Consider the following 16,888-nt stretch of genomic DNA (forward strand, 5'->3'; position numbering starts at 1 on the left):
ACACATTTTCCAACGTAACAATCTAATTTAGGCAAACTCATGCTCATGCTGCTTAATGCTAGGAGTTTAAACATGAAGCTGCACTCCCTGGAAGCACTCCTCACCTTGGAAGATGCTGACATCTGTGCAGTTACTGAGACATCTTTCAAGGCCACTGAGAGCACCCTGTGCAAGGTTATAATGACTTCCACATGTTTTGACCTGAAAATGAGCATGAAGGAAGCAAAGGTGGAGGTGTATCCATCTTTATTAAAACCAAATACACTGGTCAAACAGCATGACTCTGTCAAACTACTCCATGTCTAATTAATTATTGGGAAAGTACCATACCACTTCATTGCTAGCTATAGATCCCCCACCATGTACCAAGATAAGTACACCACCTATCCTGATTTACTGGAATCCCTCACCATACAGCCCAACACCTTAGTCATGGCAGATTTCAACTACTGTTCCATAGACTGGGGGACATACATGAGCAAAAACATGCTTGCCCAGCGGTTCCTGGACTTTGTAAACACAAATGCTCTGGAACAGGTAGTCTGCACCCCCACTAGGTGATCTAATGTTCTGGACATAGTACTCACCAACATTGGGGGGGGGGGTTCACTGTGCTTCCCCATGTGTGATACCCTCCCTGGTTAGGTCAGACCACATATCAGTCTTGTTTGAAGTAACTACTGGAACTGACATCCTCACAGGAACAAAAATTTTATAAAAAAAAAAAACTTTACCAAAGCTAACTACAGCCTACTAAGCGATGGTATGTGAAGCTTCATACCACCTGTGATTGCTGATATGAATGATCACTATGCAGAAGTGTATGCAAATGCCCTGTACAAACATGTAAGTGTCTGCATAAACTGTGCTGTACCTGACCGGATCAAAAACAGGTCTTCCCATAAAAACAAACCACCAGATTATGTAACAAGAGGAAGAAACTGCTGTCCAAAAGCAAGAAGGATATCACTCGGCAAAGGAAGAGTTTCCTCCTATGCCTAAACAAGAAAATCAGAAATCTTGTAAAGTCTTCTAAAGCAAATTATGAAACTAAAATCACATCTCTACTCAAGGATAATCATAAGGTGTTCTCTATGTCCAAAGTCAAAAAGGGAATGCTCAGCTATGTGCCAAACTGGTTGTAGATGGGATCACTCATACTACACTGGAAGATATCGCCAACCTGCTAGCTGACAGACTCGGCAAAAACTTCACCCCCTATCCCCATCCACTATATCTCAAAGCATAGCTGACACCAGCCCTCATAGGGTTCATCTGCATTCACGAAGGCTAAAAACACAGATTCAATGGGGCCAGATAATATCCCAGGTTGTTTACTAAACAATCTAAAACAAGACCTACTGGACCCACTTGGTGTCCTCTTTAATCATAGCTTGAGAACTGGCTATGTTCTTGCAGAACTGAAAACAGCAACTGTAATCTCCTGCACAAAGAAGGGCCATCAGCTGACGCTGGGAACTAAAGATCTACACATCTAACCAGTCTCATCTGCAAGGTCATGGAAAGAATTATCATGGACCTTATCAACAATGACATAGGCAACCTCTAAACACTGAACCCAACCCAGTTTGGCTTCGTTAAGGGTAGATGCTTATTAAACCTAGTGGACTTCTTTGAGAATGTCACCAAAGCCATGGACTAAGGTAAGACAGTGCACACAGCCTATCTTAACCTTACCAAGGCTTTCGACACAATTACCCACTCTGGCATCATTGATAAACTCTCCCAGATAGGGATTAACCCTTACATTACTAGATGGGTAGCCAATTGTCTCACTGACAGAACACACATTGTCAAAATTGGCAACTCCACCTCCACCAGTAGACCTGTCACCAGTGGAGTGCCACAAGCATCTGTGCTGGGCACCTTACTGTTTGGCATCTATTTCTCAGAAGTAGTCCAGGCCAAAGTGATGGCCTTTAGATCACCAAGTTCACTGATGACTGCAGACTGGGAGCAATCATTGAGTCCCCCAATGATGTCAACATATAACCAGAAGGGCTACTACAAACATATGACTGGTGCCAAAGCTATGGTATAAAATTAAATGCATAAAATGCATCCTCATTATTCCCTTTGGTAAAATGGAATTCCCTACATATTACAATATTCACAGCACCCTCCTGAATTCCAACCCAGTGGTGTGAGACTTGGGAACATAGGTTGATCGCAATCTGACCTTTGACCACCAAGTTTCCACAGTGGTAAGGAAAGTCTTTTATGTAGTCACCTCATAAGCAAGGGCATATCATCCAGGTCAAGGGGATATTATAACTCCACTGCACTCGACCCTCATCAGACCACTAATAGAGAATAATGCACCCTTTTGCATGTACCTCACCAGACACCTGCAGCAGCTAGAGATACCTCAGAGGTTTGTCACTAAGAAAATACAGGGAATCCAAATCATTACCTATGCAGACAGGCTGAAATCCCCTTCACTTTACTTTGTTTCTTATAGGCTGCTGAGAGGTGACCCATGTCTAGCCTATAGGGCAATCTCTAATCCTCCACTAATGGAAATGCTACACATCTGCAAGTCAAATGGCACAAGGATCATTCGATCTAGGGACCTCAACCCAGCTTGTGACACTAACAGAATATGCTGGAGAGACAGATATGTCTCCCAGGGACTGCCACTTCTCTGGAATAGACTTCCTATTTATGTAAAACAGAGCTCCTCACTGACCTAGTCAAATGCAACCTAGATAACTGAATGGGAGACTGCAAATTTGCCCCTGGGGTGGCACCCATGTCCCTTGTGGACAAGTTTAGCTGGTGTTAATCAGATCCGCTGTGTTCATAAATTCATTCTGCGAACTACCCAAAAAGAACAAATAGGGTTACTGGGGATTAACATGGCAAGACTTGTAAAGGCTCTAGGGCCAGTAGCCTAATAACTTCCTATAAACCTAAGAACCTATATATCAGCGAGTACAATTAACAGATGTGCCTCTGTTTCATAGTTTCTCTTTCACATGCAGGTCCATAGTAAATGGTGTATCTACAGGTTGCCAAGGTGACATTCCTCAATAGTCCTGTCCTGTTACAAGACTTTTTTTTTTTTTTTTTATTACTTTTGGTCAAAAAGACTGTTGTTTTTGCACATGGTACAGTAAACATTACATTGTAGAGCACTCTGAGTCCCCTTATCATTTAACAGGTCTAGGATATAACCCCCTCCATTAACGCATTCAAAATGTTTGGAATGATACTGCACGTTAATGATTTTAACGTGCTTCATTTGATGCATTTAAACACCCTTTTCAAAATATCCCCAAGCAGGTCACTCTCCACAAAGTAGCAGTTGCACAAGAATGAGCTACCAACTAGGGGAGTAAGAATAAATAGAGAAACCCTTCTTCACTCTTAACTCCTGCAGGCAACTGCTGAACGTCTTGCTCAGTCAGTGCCCAGATCCCTAAATAAGTGCACCAGCAAAAAACTGTCTTAAATTGTCTGGCCCTAGAAAGGAGGATAGGGGTTTGTGTGTGCTTTCATTACACAAAGCAGCCAGCTATGTTGAAGACCAGCATATCATTTGTGCTCACTACCAGTAGGTATAATATCAGAATATAAACTTCACAACTAAAAACAAGCCAGCAGGACTAAGATGAAGACTCATTCCTTCAAAGACCAGAATGTCATTTACTTAATGATGTCATCAAAATACATATTGTGACATGCAGGCCTTGTGTCTTTTGTTGTTATTTTACTATATAACTTAAGAAGTCTGTATTACATGTCAGAACAGCAATATTGGCAAACTATTATTATTAATTCTATTTTAAAGGGGGTGGCTGTTAGCTCTAAAAAACAGAAAAAGATGGGGCACCTGCCTCCCCTTCCAAGAAAATGAACAGTATGGCTTGCTGATATAGCTGATCACAGTTGTGTGTCCTGAATTATGAGCACCTTAAAAGAAGGGACTGGCGAGACAATTCTTCTCAAAACAATTTAGGTGCGCTAGATACTGTCAAATTATCTGTTGGCGGTATCATCTTAAGGGTAAGAAAGTCGGGTTAGACATACATTTACAGAGCAAAATAAACACACGTGAAGGCAATCAATCTGGTTGAAAATGGAAGAGGGGAACAACCCTCGCTTCCTTCTTTATTATAAAGCACATGGTCATGTGACCTCTCAACTTCTCCACACCGACGTCAGTGTAAGAGCACACATACGATCATTCACTCTCTATTATTATAAGTCAACACCCCCACTTGCTGTTATGCTGTATACAAATACATTTTAAGAACATATTTTTGGATAACTTTTCCTTTACATTCCAAATACGTAATACATAAACTTTTCAATCTTCGATTTCGTAGCAGGTTTAGTAAAGACATCTGCAACCATGTCCGTTGTCAGGCAATATTCAATGCTTATTTTGTCATCATTAAGTGCTGATCTAACAAAATGATACTTAATGTCAACATGTTTACATCTCTGTCGGCTTACTGGATTCTTCGACAAAGCGATTGCTCCGTGATTGTCCTCAAATATTGTTACTGGCGGTTTACTATTGTTTGTGTGAACAACATTCTGTTGGCTGCAGTGTGCCGAAAATCAGAATGTTGAACGCACAAACATTTGTGCACTAGATAGTTGACTCCACTTATGCAAATTCACTACTGCATTCACATAAGTGCAATCTGCTCGGAGATCGCGGTACAGTGGGGAGTGGAAATTTATCCACATCCCCACTGCAGTGCGATCTCGGAGTTAGAATATATAAGTAAGGGGGTGTGGGGTGTGCAGGGGGCTTGCCCCCCTGCAAAATTGTGATTTGTCGTATAGGAGTTTGATTTACATCAGCTCCTATATGGCTATCTTGTGGTGGTTTCGACAACAATGTCGATTCAAATGAGTCGAGCATTTGGTTCGACATTGTCAATGTTAGGTGTTTTTACTTTTGGTATTAAAATTCATTTATTTGAACGGAAAATGTTTTTCCGTTACAATAAACAATAGTAAACCGTTACTGGCACATACTTGCACTCTCTATCCATTCCACTCAACAGCTGCACAAGGTACAAACTCTCCTGTGTTGTCGCTGCCAATGCCATGTACTCTGCTTCACATGTAGATAAAGCTTCCGTTTGTTGCTTTTTTGATTTCCATGAAATAATAGGCCCATCTCTATTGAGGCTAAAGCAATAACCTGTTGTACTACGTCTATCGTTTTGATATGTTCCCCAAACTGTATCACTGTATGCTATAAGCTGACGTTTCCGTTCACTTTTCTTGTAACACAGCTCTCTGTTCAATGTATCTTTTAAGTATCTTAACACATGTTTGGCTAGTGTTAAATGAGATTCACTCACTTGTGACAAATATTGTGATCAGGTCTCATGCTTGTCATAACATATATCAAACTACTCACAAGCTCACGATATTTTCTTGGATCTGTAGATTCACTGTGACATTCAAAGTTTGGCTCCTGTTCGGAAGGGGTACTTACTTTACAATTAGACATACCAAATCTCTCAAGAATTTTCGTGATGTACCTCTTTTGGTTCATCTTTACTTCACCACTATTCTAGGTAAAATCAATGCCTAGAAAATGTCTTAGCTTTCCCAGATCTTTCATTTTAAATTTAGCCTTCAGCATTTCCTTTACATCATTTAGTGATTCATTGTCACTAGCTGCTATAATGAGATCGTCAACCCATATAATTAGGACTGTTTTCTCATTTTCAGCTTGTCTAGTGTATACCCAGTGGTCTGCAGGGTTTTGGATAAAACTATTTTCACTAAGATAATCGTGCAACATTTTGTTCCAGTTACGCCCCGATTGTTTCAATATGTAAAGTGACTTATTCAGTTTACAAACCAATTTTACATCATTTGATTTCTTTTCAAAACCTTCAGGTTGCTCCATATACACCTCACAGTCAATAGGAGCATGTAAATAGGCCGTTTGTACATCCATCTGGTGCAATTCTAAATCGTACTGAGCTGCCATCTGCATTAGACTTCGTACAGATGTCATACTCGCAGTTGGTGCAAATGTTTCGTTATAATCTATAACAGCGACTTGACTGTAGCCTTTAGCTACATATATCTAGCTTTGTAAGTCTCAGTATTATCTGCATTGTCTTTTACAGTGAAAACCCACCTACCACCCACTGCATTTTTATCTTCCAGCAGTGTGGGGAGTGTAAACGTGTTGTTTTCCTTTAAAGACTTAAGTTCCTCCTTCATGACGAAGTCACGGCTTCTTTAAAGCTCTGTGGTGTGTTGCATATTAATCGATAACAATAGTCAACATTAACTGTCACATAATCATTGTTTTCAACTTTACACTCATAGTCCTTCAAGTATGCAGGTGGTTTTCTCTCTCTCTCAGAGTAGTGTGTATCCTGCCCTTCCTCTTCCTGCCTTATTTTTGTGTCTCCTTCATTCATTACAGATTCAGTGTGATTCACTTGTATTTCTTTTGTGATTTGACTCAGCTTTTGATTCTGACTTAACATGCACACTTCTTCTGGTATTAAGATCTTCATTCGTCACTTCTGGGTCTGTCTGAATCTTGGCATTCAGCTACATTCTTAGTAAAGAACTTGACTAACCTGTATCTAAGGACCATTCCTGTGTCAGGATAATAGACCAGATATGACGGTCTGTTTTTATCATATCCGACAAAAATCCCCTTACCACATCTTGGGTCTAACTTCTTTTTATGTTGTCTGTATGCATAACACACTGATCCAAATTCTCTCATCCTTGAAAAATCAGGTTTCTTTCCTGTTAGCATGAAGAATGGGGTCTGCCCCACACACCTGTTATAACATCTGTTGCGAATAAAAGCAGCAGTCATTACTGCATATGTCCACAATTCTTTAGGTAAGTCACTCTCTATCAACATACACCTTGCCATTTCGAACAGTGTTTTCCAGTTTCTCTCTGCTGTCCCATTCTGATGGGGTGAGTAAGGTGCGGATGTTTCGTGTCATAACATTTTTACTCAGTAGTGACTGAAAGCCTTTCAACATGAACTCCGTGCCATTATCTGATCTGATACACTTTACCTTCCTATAAGGGGCTGAATCTGCAATAAACTTTTCAGTCGCCTTGACTGTATCACTCTTGGCTTTCAGAAAGTAGACAAATATTACACCCAAGTAGTCATCAGTAAATGCTAAAGTGTACTTAAAGCCATCTTTTGCTACTGGCTCAATTGGGCCTGCCAAATCAGTATGGACTAGTTCAAACACAACCTTTGCTCTTGCATCTAGTTCTCTGCTTCTGCTCTGTACAAATTTCCATTGCATACAGGTTTCACAATCTAAGTTAGGTCTCTCAACTTTACCTTTAATTTTCATTCCTTTTACCACTTTTTCTAATTTTGACACATCTTTGAAATTACAGTGACCAAGCATTTTATGCCATGCTTGAATATCATAACAGCTCTGAGATGCATCGTAATGTATCTCACAATCGTTTTCTTCATATGTGTCTAAATAATAGAGTCTATCACACTCAATTATGTCAAACCTGGTGCCGTTTTTATAGATGAGTTGGTCCCGGCCTTGTTTAAAGTTGATTGAGGCCCCCTTGGACGTTGCTGCCTTAACAGAAAAAATGCTTTGTGGATACGTCGGGATATACAGCGCCCGAGTCATCATCACCTTTACTTTGTGCCCCTCTGTGTTTAGCAGCCATACCTCTGCATTACCTCTCTTCTGTGTGGCCCCACAGGTTCTCATTCCATCAGTGAATTCCACAATGTGTTCCTCCAGTTGGAAAGTTGCATCAAAGTATTTAAACTTTTTCAGGTCGTTAATTATGTGTGACATGGCACCACTGTCCACCATTAATCCCTTCTGTTTTAATTCACGAATTTGATGTGCATTTATTCCAAAGACAAATGTGTGATCATCCACGTCAGTTGCTTATTTCACATTGTCTCTTCTTTCGCCTACAGTTACTGTCCCTGTGGCTAGAGTTTTTACACAAACTACACCACTGTCTCTGGCCTTTATATTCTCTCCGGCATTCTCGTGCCTCGTGTCCCTTTTGGCTACAGCTATAGCATATAATCTCTGCTTTTACTCTTTCCCCAAGGCCACTTGCTTTCATCACATTATCATTACTTATGTTAGTATTAAATTTCTCGGTATGTTCATAGCTTCTCAACCTTGTTTTGAACTCACCAAAGCTCAACTTATCATCATCTTGCATGGTGTGCACTGTAAATGGTTTAAAAGTTTCAGGCAACCCTTTCAGAATCATTGCAATTAGTAATCCATCACTGAGCTTCTCCCCAGCATTTCTAAGTGCTGTAATAGCTGTCTCAGCCCTAATAATATAGTCTGTGACACTTTCACTGGTGGCCTTCTGGAGGCTTGTTAATTCGGTATATAGGTTAATTACCCGTGGCTTCCCTTTTCCGGCATAATGATCTCTCAGGATCTGAAGTGCTTCTCTACCATAGTCTGCGGCTTCTCTCATGACAAGAGACAAACTCTTGTCGTCTAAGAACTGTATTAGTTCCGCATATGCCTACTCATTTTTCTCAGCACAGTCGTCGCCTTCCTCCTCATTCTCGTCGTCCTCTGTGTCCTGCTGCACATTTTGCAAAATGGCATCTTTCAGCCCTAGCAAATGCAGGTGTCCCAGAAACTTTGTCTCCCACAACTCGTAATTCTTTTCATCTCCGTCGAAACATAGTCTATGCCATCGGCTTCTTACTTCACTCCTGGGCCCATAACCTGTTGGCGGTATCATCTTAAGGGTAAGAAAGTCGGGTTAGACATACATTTACAGAGGAAAATAAACACGTGAAGGCAATCAATCTGGTTAAAAACGGAAGAGGGGAACAACCCTCGCTTTTTCCTTTATTAAAAAGCACATGGTCATGTGACCTCTCTTGACCTCTCCACACCAACGATGTCAGTGTAAGAGCACACATACGATCATTCACTCTCTTTTATGATTATCAGCCAACATTATCCTTTTACTATACGATAAGACATGCCACCTCACCACCCGCAGCATACTTCGCAACTCCTCAGATTTTCACAGAATGACCAGATTTGTTGGTGTGTTCCTCAAAAAATCTGTGTTTTTTTTGGCAAATCACAGGGGACTGATGTCACTAAATAATGACATACATTTGCGTTTCAGGCTTCATATTTTTCAGAAAATGCACAGTAACACAAATCTTGTTATTATAGCAACTTTCTAAGTTCATAAGAGCAACATTTCTAATCTGTCCCTATTTTTGGACCTTGTATTTCAGGCTTTGTCCTGATTGCTTGAGCTAAGAGGATGAGAAGTATGATCCACAAGAATGTGTAATGTGTATAATGACCTCATATATGACCATTTTAATGCACGGCATCCAAACTTCCTATTTATTATATCAGACACTGTACAGTAAAGGAGTAAGAGAAAAATCATTTGTCTGAACCACATTTCCATTTGTACAAACATAATATATGTACTGGCCCTTAGTTCTGCATTTCTGTATGGATGTAGTTCAACTGCATTATTTTATTAAGCAGAATGTGCATGTTTAGTCTACTAAGTTACAAGAGATTATATACAGTCACAAACCTGGTAATATAGTTTTACTTGTAAGAATTTTAATTAAGCTTCACTTAGTTCACTTTAATACTGTTCTGTTCTACAGCTGTACTTCAAGAATTTAATTGAAGGAGAATGCTGAGGCAACCAATTACTAATGAAGCCAGTCAGAAGCACTGGCCTTAGAAGGAGGTGCCGTCTGTAGTGCACCCCACCACTCATTTAAATAGGAGCAAACTTGTACTTACCTTGGAGGAAGGAAAGTTACATGACTTTCTGGCTCTGAGTAGCATCCACTCGAACCTTAGGGTTTGTATTAACTACAGATCTCTGTTTCCACTCAACACAGAATACTTCTTGAGACATGTAAATGCTCAGATTACCTAAAAAAAAGATAAAATAGTCAAAAGGAATGATGTCCCACAGATTTAAACATAACAAAAATAAAACATTTACTATATAAAATATCGTATGCAGTTTTTCAGCAAAGCATCATCACTCAGACTACATTTATAATCCTAGGACTAGTTTTTCATAACAGAATAGCAGAGAGGCATGAGTAAACTCACCAGGCTGCCCTTCATTTGGTGTTCTACACAGAATTTGATTAGTGTCAAGGTGCAATCAAAAACCTAAGGTATTCAAAGAGTGCTTCCTAAACTGAGAAAAAAATACAGTCAGTTCCTATGACTTATTATGATATTTTATTTCTGAGCCACTATGAACGACTACATTTTTTGACCCCCTTTCCACTTACCGCTGATAGTCAACTGGCTTACTAGATGCCTGGGTGGACATCAGAACCCTTGCTTTTCAGGTCTGGGTTCCAAACAAATCCAGCTGCAACCTTGCAGTTTGGCCCTCTCACTTCAGGGAGAGAATGACCTTGCTTCTACTTCTCCAAAGACTGCCACACACACTCTTCCCTCACCTTTCTGCGGTCAAGCAAGTGATGAAATACTGATGTAACCCAGCAGGCAGGCTCTCTCTCTCTCTCTCTCCAGGGAGAGAATAACCCCTTGTGTCTACATTCCCTAGAGCTCCCATCCCCCCACTGAAGAGAGGCAAAAAACGATCTGAAGGGCAGACATCAAACACAGAGTGTGGGGGGTGGGATACAAGAGAGAGGAATGTCAAGCTCATAAACCCCTCTGCCACCATTAGAGTTGGAACCTGCCAGCAGCTAGGAACATATGCCTCAGCCATACCTCTCAAATGTACATTTTTGTGCAGAATGTCCAGATTTTTGCCTCATATTTTTGGTCCATTTATCATAAAATTGTGGTTTTCTGGCAAATTAGTGGCCAATAATTAAAGACTAAAATTAGAAAATGACAGACATTTGTGCTTCAAAGTTCGTATCTTTGAGAAAATTCATGCTAATGCAAAACCTGTTATTCTATCAACTTCCTAAGTTTGTAAGAGTAATATTTAAAAAATTGTCCCTATATTTGGGTCTCTGTCCAGATTTCTTGCTCTAAGAGGTATGGCCTCAGCCCCTACCAGGGCATGCCTCAGCTTCCAATAAAACCCCTAGTATCTCCCACCCTGAGATGGGCAACCTGATGTAAGCATTCAATTCCACCTCCCTGCCAGACTCCTCCAGAATCCAAGCCACTAATCAAACTTAGGTCGACTATGTCATAGTCGGGACTTCCTTGCTCTAAGCAAAGGAGCCAGGCTAACAGGTGCCTATTTTGATGCCAAACACAGTTTCCTGTGGCTTGTAGCATTTGCATAACATAGAACTTTTCCCTAGTATAGATTCCCCACAGTTTTGCAAATTTCTACTACTCACAAATAATGATTCTTTTGACAAACTGTATCCTTTAATAAGGTTTTATGAGATTTCATTTTTCACTTTCACATTTTAGAAGAGCATAGGATTATTTTACTTCCACTAAATACTGTAATCCTAGTGATTATATTTGAAAAAGTGATACAGATTACAGGGTGATGAGCAAAATATTACTAGTGTATATGAAGAGAGTCAAATACCTAGCTATGCAAAGTAAATGTCAAGTGCATTAAAGTTTTCATAACGTGGCAGAGTTGAAGATGTTAAGATTTGCACTGGGTGTGACGAGGATGGACAGGATTAGGAATAAGTATTTTATAGGGTCAGCCCAGGTTGGAAGGTTTGGAGACAAAGCCATTGAGGCAAGATTACTTTGGTTTGGACATGTGTTAAGGAGGGATGCAGAGTATATTGGGAAAAAGATGCTAAGGATGAAACTGCCAGGTAACAGGAAAAGAGGAAGGCCTAAGATAAGGTTTATGGATGTGGTGAGAGAGGACATGCAGGTGGTTGGTGTGACAGAGCAAGATGCAGAGGAGGACAGGAAGAAATGGAAACAAGTTGATCTGCTGTGGCGACCCCTAACGGGAGCAGCCGAAAGAAGAAGAAGAAGATTAAAGTTTTCATAAGGATGTGTAGTACAGTTATCCAATAATCATATCAGTGAAGGTTGTGTGAGCATCAGATATAGGCACGCACACAAACTCTTCTACCTAGTTCAGGATCAACACTAACTCAGTCATAAAAGATAGGACCTCAATACATGGCACATGTCTACATTTCTCACGACACTGCCATCAGAAGAAATGGCTTGCTCACAAGGATAACATTTTCCATGTTGGAACATCCTTATAAAAACAGAAATAGGCTGAAATGCTAATGGAATCTTTGGGATAACTAAAAAGCTGCACCCATGGCAATTTGTTTAATAAAGCTTATACTATATAGCATTCAATAATATTGCTCAAAAGAAGAGCGAACACCGTGCAGATTATTGTCTCAGCAGAACACTGTTAGCAGCAATAAAAGGCATGTCGCAAGAAGTGTTGAAACCTGGCTAATAAGTCATACTAAAAGCCTAGCCATATTTACTGACCATGTATTTTCAGCTGTTAATATTTTTTTATCCAAAACTGTCTTATTGCTGACTTTAAGGAAATTGCAGTACACTGCACATGATTTAAGCATGAGACATTACTAAGCCTTAACACATGGAGATCATCACTCCAGTTTATGATTACGTTTTACATCAGCAAAATCATACCAGCTGAACCTGTAGAAAAACCAAACTCAAAAATCATCAAATTGTACATTTAATAATTTGCAGCTCTGACTAGCAATGGCATGTCACTGGAAATCTGTTACTCCATGCTTTGTTCTTCTGTCTTTATGACATTATATTACTAATAAATAGAAGATATGTGATAAAAGCTTGTATGTGTGTTACACTCTCTCCTTACCTAATAGTCATCATCGTGATTAGACTTTAGAGGGAAAGAGAGATTAAAAACAAGCAAACAAAAAATAAACAAGTTAAACAGTATACTACAATCAATAGCCAGGATCAGGATTAGCATCAAATGAGCAGTTGCGTAAGGCTAGTAGCATTCAACAGTCCACCAATGAAGAAAACATAGTGAAAACAAAATGCAAAACATTTGAATAGGCAGGCATATGCCCTTATGACCTCTTCAAACTTTTCCCTAACACATGATCACGGGATCTCTTCATAATTATATAACACAAACACCATTCCTTACAAGTTTATCTGTACAAAAGCCTGCAAATGTAAGAATCTCTTTTCTTACCAAAATGCATCATTACTTTGTCAGAAACATTTCCATGGATGAAAAGTTCCTAATCCAAGAATCTAAAACTGGCTTTATGACTGCAACTGCATTCAGCAATTTTCCAATATGGTGTTCTACAAAGTTTTTTTTTTTTTTTTTTCTTTGTCAAGCTGCTCTACTGTCTTCCATAAGCAAATGATAATACATTCAAATCCCATTTCAGAAATACCTTTATCTTAAGTCAACAATTATGTTCTCTCCTACTAAAAGCTCAGGAGCACCTTCTTCACTGTTGTCTTTACACTGGGAACCAGTGCCTAACCATGACAGCCTGGAGTAATCAACATAAATGTTTCTTCGGTATGACATTATTTCAATAAACTGCAAAGTATTAACCAACAAACTTAACTGTTTTAGGACAGAACATATTGTCAAACTTCATATAAACACAGTTTACTAATTCAACAGAAAAAAAAATCAGCAAGCACCAGTAAGGTAACAGGTTTAACAGACCACTCCCTTTTTCAGTGGAAGGCAAAAAGCTCAAAAAATACCAAGAAATACACAATAACGTAATACTGAGCATGCCAATACAACCCAGCCCTCACCTCCCTCACTTGCTATACCATTGGTAATTATGTTTAGTCCCTAATTTTAAATGTAGCTAAGACAGCAATATGTTTAAGTACTTATATACATATATATATATATACATATATATATATATATATATATATATATATATATATACATATATATATATATATATGTATATATAAATAAGAGAGAGATTATACACACACACACACATATATATATTTATATATATATATGCACACACATATATATATATGTGTATATATATGTGTATATATATATATATATATATATATATATATATATATATACACACACACACGCAGACACACACACACACACATATATATATATATATTGTGTGTGTGTGTAGATATATATATATATATACACACACGCATATATATATTTATATATACACACACACACACACACACACACACACACACACACACACACGTATATATATTTTAGCAATCATCATATATTTAAAACAGTCTTTTCATTCTTAGCTGTGTATATCTGCCTATCAAACAACAACAAAAAATAAACTTCACTTAAGTGGAATCTTTGAACCAAGGACCCTTTGCAAAAGATTTTCCACGGCTATTTCAAATATGGCTAAGTGAGAAAACAACAGGATTTGTGTTCTTAATCCACTCCAACATCTCCAATACACAGAACTCACTCCTGAACATGTTTTATTCAGTCTATGCAGACTACAGACACTTGATATAAAAAAATCTAAACCTCCTGGAAGTAGTATCACATCTCAGTAGCTGATGTATCCAAATTCAAGTACCCAAATCAATTTCAGCACCCAAAAGATTTAACCATTCTCATATGTGTACTTCATAACCATCTACATGTAAGGCATTTCAAGGACTAAACATGAGTTTCACTTCCAACTGCCAATGTGAAAGCTAACAATTAATTTTGATAGCTGAAATGTCATCACATTGCTCAATGTCTTATGTTTTACAGTGCTAAATATCCCCCCTTAATTCAGTCTCAGCACATTTTCAGATGTAACTAAACTAATTTGATGTTCTGCACTCATTTGATCACCACAGGTGCTCCCCAAAAGTAATTTAGCCTACCTCGCTTTTCCATTTCTTCAACCTATCCTTACTCTGCTCTCCTGTTGTATTATATCCAATAGGCAATACCAGTTTCAAGCAATGTTATATGACTGGCATATTGAAAACCTATTTTAAAATTTGTATCAACTCTTTAATTACATTTTCTCTAAAATATCACCACACGGCCACCTACTTGAATTCAGGAGCACGTCATGCCATCAAATATAATTTCGGTGAACATAAAACAGTAGGTGCTGTTTGCCCAGATTACTTTCACTGACAATAGAGTTTGCTTTTTTTTTTTTATTCACAGTTGGATGACCACGGAGTTGGTATTTACAAGTCTGAGGGATGTGGCTGTGTCACCAACATGGGGGGTACATGAGGACTTGTCTCACTGCAAAAACAAATTTGTTAAGTTGTGTTTTGAAGGTAGTTTTGGCAAACGGTTTTCATTTTTTTTCCATTTGCCGAAATTATCTTAGATGAACTGACATGAATCGCTTGAATTCCCATTAATTCTCATACTCTGCAGAGATCAACTGCTCCCATTCCATCTCCCATGATTGCATACTAATTAAATATAAGCTTTCACTTGTTACCGCTTCAAAATACATTTGATCATCTAGTACTTTTAACCCTTCCAGTTCTTATGCATTATAATTTTTCTCATGCCACTCTGGATTTCTGCTATCCTATATAAGGCCATACATCTTATTCCTCACACACTTTACAAACTTTTGAGGGATACCCACTGAGAAGGCCTAAAATATAGCAGCAATGGGAACACAAAATAATAGAATGCCTAAATGCACTGGTGTAAATCCAGTCCCAAAATCTTCCATTGCTTAATTCAGTTGTATGTTTCATCAAAAATCCTATACAGGTCTTTTATAATGTTGCCTCAACTAAGTCACCTATCTAGATGTCCAAATATTTGATGTGGGCAGACTCCCACATATACTAAAAAGCAGTTCTCATGTAGTGAGAAGGGGAATAACTTAATATGACTGCCCTAGTCTTTCTATTATTAACCTTATAACCTGAAAGCCTACTAAACTTAATTACTGCTCCAAACAACTTCTGCAGATCACCTCCTGGTTTTCAACAAATACATTAGCACATCTTCCACTGACAGCAAAATCTTAACAATCTTCTTGCCCTACTCAATATATGCTTATATCAGACTCTCTCTCTCTCTCTCTCTCTCCCATGAGGAGAAGGGTTCCAGACAGGCTGTAAAAGGTAAAGATGATAGTAGGCATCCATGGAGAATCTCTCTCATAAATTTAAAGGGCAATGACAACCCTATATGGATCTTTACTCAAGCCTCCAAATCCCTACACCCAATTAAAAGCAGATCCATTGATTCACGGAAAAATTCCAGGGCCAACAGTGCCTTGGTCAAATAATACCATTCTTTTGCACAACTCTAAGACTCAAGAGGAAGGTTGAAAAGACTGGCAGAACGGAAAGGCAATTTACATTTAATAATGGGAGGACATCTGTTTGGCTCCCAAATAAGCAAAGTCCAGAAGGTTTATGATTTTTTGCATGAAAGCGTTTGCATAGGCATTTTTTTTTACCTCATTAGACTTCAAATTTGTTTTTTATCAGTAGACAGCAAATACTGGATGTATGACTGGCAAGAGACAGGCAATTGGGAACATTTTTCTTTGGAAATAAATGAGTTGGTAGATTTTAAAAAATGCTATGAGTACTTTGTCAGAAATGCTGGGAGTGCAAATAGTTGTAACAAAGGAAATAGGATCTAAATTGCCTGTATACAGTAAGGCCTTACATGCTATTGGCTGCCATTGGCCAAAAGAGAAATTTAGAAGAAAATGGGAATCAAAATCCAAGACAATTGTAACTGAAGTACTGAATACTGTAAAGGCGATCAAAGAAATGGACGTGAGAGATGTAGGAAAAGTAAGGAGCAAATTACACAGAAATAAATGCAATGTCTAGTAACAATACACAGAGAAATGTTCAGGAGGGGTGAGGTTTAAGGGAAGGCATACATTTGAGCAACTTTTGTCATGCTGGATTAAATAAGACTTGGT

At 38.7% G+C, this 16,888-nt stretch overlaps 1 protein-coding gene across 4 annotated transcripts in view; it reads right to left on the reverse strand.

Annotated features, from left to right (window-relative positions):
• The window catches only part of STX11 (syntaxin 11), a 1,126,953-nt gene that overhangs the window by 663,944 nt on the left and 446,121 nt on the right, over positions 1 to 16,888 (reverse strand). For all 4 annotated transcript variants that reach the window (XM_044069646.1, XM_044069655.1, XM_044069651.1 and 1 more), the window contains one exon: positions 9,804 to 9,938. The gene's annotated coding sequence lies outside the window, so the exon portion shown is untranslated. The remainder of the gene's footprint in view (positions 1 to 9,803; positions 9,939 to 16,888) is intronic.

Source organism: Protopterus annectens, chromosome 1.part0, assembly GCF_019279795.1.
Source record: "Protopterus annectens isolate FY-2018-M chromosome 1.part0, PAN1.0, whole genome shotgun sequence".
Lineage (NCBI taxonomy): Eukaryota > Metazoa > Chordata > Ceratodontiformes > Protopteridae > Protopterus > Protopterus annectens.